We start from the raw sequence: 8465 nt of genomic DNA on the forward strand, positions 1-8465 counted from the left end.
ACCTTTAAGATCATTGAGTCCACCCAGTATCTAACTGTACCAAGTCTGGTGATAAACCATGTCCTGCAGTACCACATATCTGCATCTTTAAAACATCTCCAGGAATGGGGATTCAACCACCTTCCTGGAGAGACTATTCTACTGTTTGATAACCCTTTCAGAATCACAGAATCACCAAGGTTGGAAGAGACCTCAAAGATCATCAAGTCCAACCTGTCACCACAGACCTCATGATTAAACTTCTTCAATGAAGAAGTTTCTTCTAATATCCAATCTAAACCTCCCCTGGTGCAACTTGAGGCTGTTTCCTCTCATCTTATCACTTGTTACTAGGAAGAAAAGACCAACCCCCACCTCACTGCAAATTCCTTTCAGGGAGTCGCGAGTACGTTATTCAGCAGAGAGGTGAGGTGGGGGAGCTCAACAAAACCATCGGAGTTTTCTTTCGTTCAAGCATTTCTTGTCAGGACTTACTGAGAAAGAAAATAAATATTAAAAGAGCAAAAGCAGGAAAGGGCCATTTGGCTTATCTTGTTCACTTCCTGAAGTCCAAACAAACTCTCAAAAAAATCCATATCACACCCCATCCATTCACCCTGTTTCCGTGCACTGAGGATGGAGAGTCTAGACAAATCTGGGCTTTGGGAAACCTTTGGAACTTTTTTTGAAAAGAGATTCCAAATATTTTGCTAAAGGCTTCAAACACGTTGGAAAATACTAGTTGAGGGGTTGAGGGAGATTTTTTGGGTTTTGCTTATTTGTTTTCACTCTAAGCACCACTGGCAAGAGCACGGGAGAGACGGACTGGGAGGTCTGTGCCAGCGAGCGATTACTCACACAAGGTAGTCTCAGTGACTTCCTTGGAACACTGTTTGCCAGCAGTGACTCAGCCAGCATAACCAAAAGTCCAGACCAAGCCCCAGTGGGATGTGACAGCATCTGTGGTCCTTCCATATCAGGTACCTTGGGAAAAGACCTGCTCTTACACTTCTCATTCCAGGTACAGGAGCAGGAGTTTGTACAGTTTACCCATCAGGTCTTCTTCCAGCTCTAGCTGCTTGTTCACTGTGAAGTCCAGTTGTGTGGCTACTCTTTTTGACAGGAGATTTCCAGCCCTTGGGGTGAGAAGCAGCAGCCCCTCTCCATCTCCTGTGCCTGGTCTGCACCACCTGGAAGCCAAGTCAGCAGGCATATGCAGGTTCTTAATTTCAAATGAAGTGACTAAAAGCCTGAGCGCTCCTGGGCTGTGCTCTCTGTTGACCCACAGCATAGTTTAAGTAATGGCTGGCAATTTCTAGACTAGTGAAAATCCAGTTCTTATTTACAAGTCAGATTAAACAACAGCAAAACCAAGACAGAATGGTGAGATATCCCCCACAATACTGGAGGGGTCACTTTATTCACAGCATTGTCACCTCCTTTCCCTGCTCATTCCTCTAGCTCTCTGCTATGGTTGCCAGCTGATAAATGTAATCCCATTTTCTTGAATCCCACCCTTCACAAATATTCTATTCTTTCTCATGTCCTGGTAGAAGAAATACTCCAGAAATGAGCCAGTCTTGCTGGTTGTCCCAAAAAAACCTTTATGCCATACAATAGAATCAAGAAGGGCAGTTTTTGCTGTCTGTGGAGATTTAATTGACAATTCACTAAGCTAAATGGGGAAAGTTGGGAGCCTTCATCACAGATTTGACTTCTTAACACCTTTCATGTAAGAACCAAGGAGTGGACATGTTCAATCCTAGCTGGTTTAAGTGCTTTATCTAATAAAACTATTTGCTTAAATGCAACCAAAGGAAAAAAAGATTTCAAAACACTTTTAATACTTGTGCCAACTTTTGTTTGTTTTAAACAGCCAAAAAATCTTGGTACTGTTGAACATCTTTTAACTGTTCCATGAGGCAATTAACCTTACAAAAGTTGTCAGGGAAAAAAATCGTTGGGCAGTGCTTCTGGGACACAACTAAGGATTCAAGGGAAAGTGTCACCAGGAAGGTAATATGAAGGAAGTTTTTACCATTTTCCAGCTACCACCAAAATCAACAATCATATTGCCATGTTGTGACCTCCTGCAGTAGCCCAGCTCCTTTTGTGCTATTTAATGGTGGCTGGATGGCTTTGGGAAGCAGTCAGTTCACATGTTCCCCTGGAATACAGGCTGGGCTTTGAGAAAGTGTGGGAAATGCATGTAAATGTTTTTCACACACTTCAGCATGTCTTGCATTTAGAAGTGGAAGAAGAGAGAGTGAAGCAGAGGGGTGAATAGATTTTGGTTGATCTGCATTTCTCAGATATTTGAAACCAAGACATCCTGGAGAACTTACAAGGAATCTCTTTCTCCAAGAAAATGAGGACCAATTTCTAGTTTGGCCATGCAAAGTAACAAGTTTTGCTAACCATCTTAAAATTTGATAGATTAAACCTAAGGTACAGCCAAAGATCACATCTTGCTGCTAAAATCCATATTTGATTGAAACGTCCTTTGGTTTGAAAAAGGAAAGAGTATTGTGCCAGTGTTTTATGCTGTTGTTTAGATCAGCACTTAATTGTCTACAGGATAGGCTCTTCTGTGACTAGCCTCATGCCAGGGCAGAGTGGAGAGGCCAGTGGGGCACAGACCTCCATGTTCTCCCCACTGGCACCTCACCTGGCTCACCCTCTGACACTTTTCATTAGTAAGCTACAGGGCCTGAGTAGACCATGCTTCATTTCAGAGAGAAGACAACAAACCTAAGGCTCTCAGCCAGTTTCTAGGGATTAATAGGCATAAATAGTCCTGGAAATGCTTGGAACTCAGCTGACTCCTAAGAAGGGAAAAAAAATAATAAATAAAATCAAATCCCTGGACCATGTGTGGTCCTTATATTTAAAAAGAGATCTTCTGCTGAGCAGAAAATATAGAAGATGTTTTTCACAGACTGCTCTTTATATTCTTGACAGGAACAGAGGTAGGATTAGAAAATACAAATAGGATAGGAGATAGGATTAGAAAACTGTGGTCTCCAAATAAATAGATTCCCAAATATTGCACTATGGGCCTTTCTGCTTTCCTGGCCAACAAACCCCTTAGATGGATTGGCTTCTGAATGCCCTTCATCAGGTAAGAGAGATTCAGACAGGTAAATCTCACTGAATAGCACAGAGACAGAGGGTTTTTTTGATAGTCAAAAAAGGGGGCATGTCAGGGAAAAGGGATGAGACCAGTTTTGAAAGTTGGCAGAGGCAATCTGCCCCCTTCTATTGATTACTTTTCATCTCTGAGCTAGTCTTGTTGCACAAATATGACCAACTGAAAAAGGTCAGGTTGTCAGAGCCTTAACTTTGGTAAAAAGGGAGACACTGGTGGTATGTTTTGCTGTTTACTTTGGTTTCTTTTATAAGAGGGTGGAGTTTTTCGTTCCTCCTACTCTGAGCTCAAATCATCCATCCATCTCCTTAACTGCTGACACTTTAACCCGATACAAACACCCCACCCCACCACCACCCCCGGCCTAGCTTTCTGTCTTTTCCATTTTCAGTTCAGATTTCCCTTGTGGACTTGCAATTCACTCTCAGATCATTAATATCCTTTGCTGGCAAATCCCTCTCGATGTACCGAGCAAGAGCTCTTGCCGCCGACTGATCTTCCTCTACCTCTTACTTCCAGTGAGGAATGTAACCTCAGCTGCTTTTCAACATTTCCAGCTCCTTTTTTTTCTACCTCTATCATTCGTAGTTGCATAATGGCCACTTTACCTCAGTTATCAAAGCTCTTTATTTCTGCTCACTCATTGCTGATGTTTGCCTGTAACCCCACTTTTCTAGAGGGTTGGCAGGCAGGAGACAAGAGAGACTCAGACAGCTGAGCGCAGGATTTTCTGACTATCCAGGATGTGGCACAAGCCAAGAAAGTTCTCCCTCCTTCTGAAGGGAGGGAGAAGAAACAAGGACAGGGAGGGGTTTGGGGGGAAGGAAAATTGAAGAAGAAGAAAAAAAAAATAGTAGAAGAAGCAGCAGCAATCAAGCCTCAAACACCAATTTAGGCAGAATGAATGGGTCTTTGTTCTCTAGGGCAGGGCTTGCATTTATATTTGCTGTGTTAGCCACGGTCCTGATTTAATTGCACATCTTAATGACTTTTGGTGTTTCCCTTAAAGACTCCAAAGCTGGAATCAAGAGAGTCCACAAGGCCCTTTGCATTCATTCAGAGCAAAAGGTAAACCTTTACTTTTGCAACAAAGAGGAAGCAAAATCTCCCCCAAAGGCTGCAAAACCCAGAGGAAAATAAAAGGAAATTGACATTTGTTGTTTTTAAGAAGTCTCAAGATCTTTAAACCACTTTCAGTATTTTGGAAGGCATGATGCTTTGATGTTAAAAACTGACAATGCTGCCTTTATATTGAGTGTGCCGTTGTGCTGAGTATGTTGAGATTCATTTGAACTCTGTTCTTTTAGGCCTTGCTTTAAAACATTCTGCTAATCCCTCAGGAGTATTTTTTCCTCACTGGCAAATATGATACTGGTGGAGTTCCTCACGCCTACTCCCATCATCTTCATGTGCTTACAATGAGCCAGATTTCTGACTTGTCTTAGGAAAGGATTATTTCTATCTTGCTTTCTTCCCTTGACCCTCACAAACAAGGTCTTCCCTGATTTATGCCATAATTCCATAACAAGTCTCCTCTGTTGACCCCACTGGCTTGTTTGAAATTCAAGCTTTGGTTGAAAGAATGTGTAACTCCAGCCATGGGTGGATGGAGTGAAAACATTTGGATTGACACGAGACCCTGCTGTCACATGAGGTCTTCAGCTGGTACACAGAAAGAAGGTGAGGGCACTTGGTGAAAACTGACATTTCTGGAGTTCAGTGACCTGTGTATCAGTATTGTTAACCAGAAGCTAAAAGCACATGGAGCTTGCTCATGGACTGGGGCCTTCTGTGTGACCAGCAGTGAAAGACAGGTACTGGCAACTTGCAGGTTACAGCTGAAATTTAGTGACCTAACAATGAGTGAGTCTAATGGTGATCAAGAGCATGGAATGTGAGAGCTGAGGAATGAATAGGAAGGACCCCATGCTCCTGTTATACCTGGCACTGGGGTGACAGCTACTCATACTCATAAGCCTTACCACGGAGAACCAACATATACATGTCACAGAGACTTGTGAGAATTATTCAAACGTTCTGTGATTCTCTGCTAAAAGATGGGAAAGAGCAGCACTGCTTATCATAAACACCATAAAGAGGTGAAGAGGGAGCTTTGGCAGTCAGTCTGAAAGTATTTAGGAGAGGACACATTTGCTAGTAGGGATTTCTTCAACCTAGCAAATGGAAAGCAAGAGCCAACACACAAACTATATGGTGTGGAGATTTCTGTTTGTAACAGGAGTGTGCAAGTTTCTTCATGCTTTTCTATTCCTGTCAGATGATTTGTATGCATATCCTAAATCACATCTAATTTCTGTTCATGCTCTGCAGAGGACCTCAAGTGGTGTTATTGCTAGAGGGAGAATGGTGTAAAATGGCAGTAGGTAAGAAGCATCCCCAGCTCCGCCATTCATTTCCCCACTTTTGCCTTGTCCAGGCACAAGCTCTTCAATCCTTTTCTGATATCATGCCTCAGGCACTCTCCTGGGTCCTTCTACTTGGTGAGCTAAGAGCAAGCTTGGGGTGGGGAGAGATTAGAAGCTGTATTAATTGCAGTTTGTGTCTGAAAATAAATAACATTCTATTAGTTGGAGATATTTCAAAGGTCACTTGTCTCCACCTGCATGGTGATGGCTAACTGAGCTGTGGAAGAGCCACAGCGCCACACAACCCAGCCAGCTCTGGCAGCTCTGTCTGTAGCTTGACAGTCCAAAGCCGTCCCTCACCGAAGAGATGGAAGGGATCACTTTACCGACTAAGGAACAGCAATGCTGACCTCTCGTGGTCACACTCCTCGTTTGCAACAAGCGCCATGTGCACATCATGCGAGGCTCTGCTGGGTACCAGTAGGACTGAGGTCCCCTGGCCCTGGGAAGAAGTCATGAAGAGAACTGGCACCTGACCTACACACCGTCTCTTCAGATGCTTCTCATAATGGGGTCATCACCTTCCCGTTGCTACTAGCTCCTTCCCAGTGGCACTGATTGACTGTTAATTTTGGCCCCAGCTGAGGAAGGTGTCCAGAGTCAGGATGCAATTTGCTGCTACTGCATGGAAAGCAAACTGGCTGCCCACATTTGCATAGTTGCTGAGCAGTGATCTGAGGGAAGAAGAGCAAATAAGGAGCACTGAGCACAGCCAAGTGCTGCTGGAGCTGCATGTATAATTGCAGTGCAACAGGAAGAATGATAGAGCATTGTCATGATAGGTAAAAATCCACCATGAGTTGATGTAAAATATGTTACAGAAAAATGTATTGGTCATTTACACATGGCAGTGCCACCCAACCAGTGAACTGAAGTTCTTGGAATCATAGCATCATTTCAGTTAGAAAACACCTCCAAGATCATCAAGTCTAACCATCAAGCTAGCACCACCATGGCCACTAAACCATATCCCACAGTGCCATGTCTACATGTTTTTTGAGCACCTCCAGGGATAGTGACTCCACCAGCTCCCTGGGCAGCCTATTCCAATGCCTGACCACTCTTTCAGTAAAGAATTGTTTCCTAACATCCAACCTAAACCTCTTCTGGTGCAACTTGAGGCCATTTGTTCTTGTTCTATGACTTGATACTAAGGAGAAGAGACCAACATCTGTCTCATTCCAGGTAGCTTGTAGAGGGTGAGAAGGCCTCTCCTCATTCTCTTCTTCTCCAGACTAAACAATCCCAGTTTCCTCAGCTGCTCCTCATAAGACTTGTTCTCCAGACCCTTCATCAGCTTCATTGCCCTTCTCTGGACAAGCTCCAGAAACAAAATGGTTTTCTTGTACTGAGGGGCCCAAAACTGAACCCAGCATTTGAGCTTCAGCCTCACCACTTCTCAGTACAGGGGCACAATCACTTCCCTACTCCTGATGGCAACACTATTCCTGATACAGGCCAGGATGCTGTTGGCCTCCTTGGCCACACAGTGGCTCAATTTCAGCCAGCTGTGAACCAACACCCCCAGGTCCTCTTCTGCTAGGCAGTACTTTAGCCACTCTTTCTCAGTCCTGTAGTGTTGCATAGGGTTATTGTGGACCAAGTACAGGCCCCAGCATCTGGCTTTGTTAATCCTCATACAACTGATCTCAGCCTGCCCAGGTCCCGCTGCAGAGCCTTTCTACCTTACAGCAGATCAACACTCCTGCCCAGTTTGGTCTCATCTGTAGACTTACTCAGGATGCTCTCAATATCCTTATCCAGATCATTGATAAAGATATTAAACATAGAATAAACCAGGTTGGAAGAGACCTTCAAGATCATCGCGTCCAACCCATCAACCAATCCAACTCCGCCCAAGCAACTAACCCACAGCACCAAGTACCCTGTCAAGTCTTCTCCTAAAAACCTCCAGTGATGGTGACTCCACCACCTCCCCAGGCAGCCCATTCCAATGTGCAATCACTCTTTCTGTATAGAACTTTTTTCTAACATCCAGCCTGTATCTCCCCTGGCGCAGCCTGAGACTGTGTCCTCTTGTTCTGGTACTGCTTGCCTGGGAGAAGAGACCAACATCCGTCTGTCTACAACCTCCCTTCAGGTAGTTGTAGAGAGTAATAAGGTCACCCCTCAGTCTCCTCTTCTCCAGGCTAAGCAACCCCAGCTCCCTCAGCCTCTCCTCGTAGGGCTTATGTTCCAAACCCCTCACCAACTTCGTTGCCCTTTTCTGGACTCGTTCCAGCAAGTCAACATCCTTCCTAAACTGAGGGGCCCAGAACTGGACACAGTACTCGAGGTGCGGCCTAACCAGTGCAGTGTACAGGGGCAGAATGACCTCCCTGCTCCTGCTGGCCACACTGTTCCTGATGCAGGCCAGGATGCCATTGGCCCTCAAACAAGACTGTCCTCAAAAACTGAGCCTTAGGGAACACCACTAACTGGATTTAACTGCATTCACCATTGCTGTTTGGGCCCAACCATCCAGCTAGTTTTTAACCCAGCAAAGTATCCACCCATCCCAGCCACGAGCAGCCAGTGTCTCCAGGAGGATGCTGTGGAGACAGTGTCAAATGTTTTACCAAGTCCAGGTAAACAACATCTACAGCCTTTTCCTCATCCATTAAGCAGGTCACCTTGTCATAGAAGGAGATCAGGTTGGTCATGCAGGACCTACTTTTCATGAACCCATGCTGACTGGGCCTGATCGACTGGTTGCCCTGCACATGCTGTATAATGGCACTCCAGATGACCTGCTCCATGACCTTCCCTCGTACTGAAGTCAGACTGACAGGTCTTTAGGTCCCTGGATTCTCCTTCTTGTAGAGGGGTATCACATTTACCCACCTGTAATCAGCTGGGACCTTGCTGGTTAGCCAGGACTGCTGGTGAATGATGGGAAGTGGCTTGGTGGT

Source organism: Dryobates pubescens, chromosome 9 (assembly GCF_014839835.1).
Source record: "Dryobates pubescens isolate bDryPub1 chromosome 9, bDryPub1.pri, whole genome shotgun sequence".
NCBI lineage: Eukaryota > Metazoa > Chordata > Aves > Piciformes > Picidae > Dryobates > Dryobates pubescens.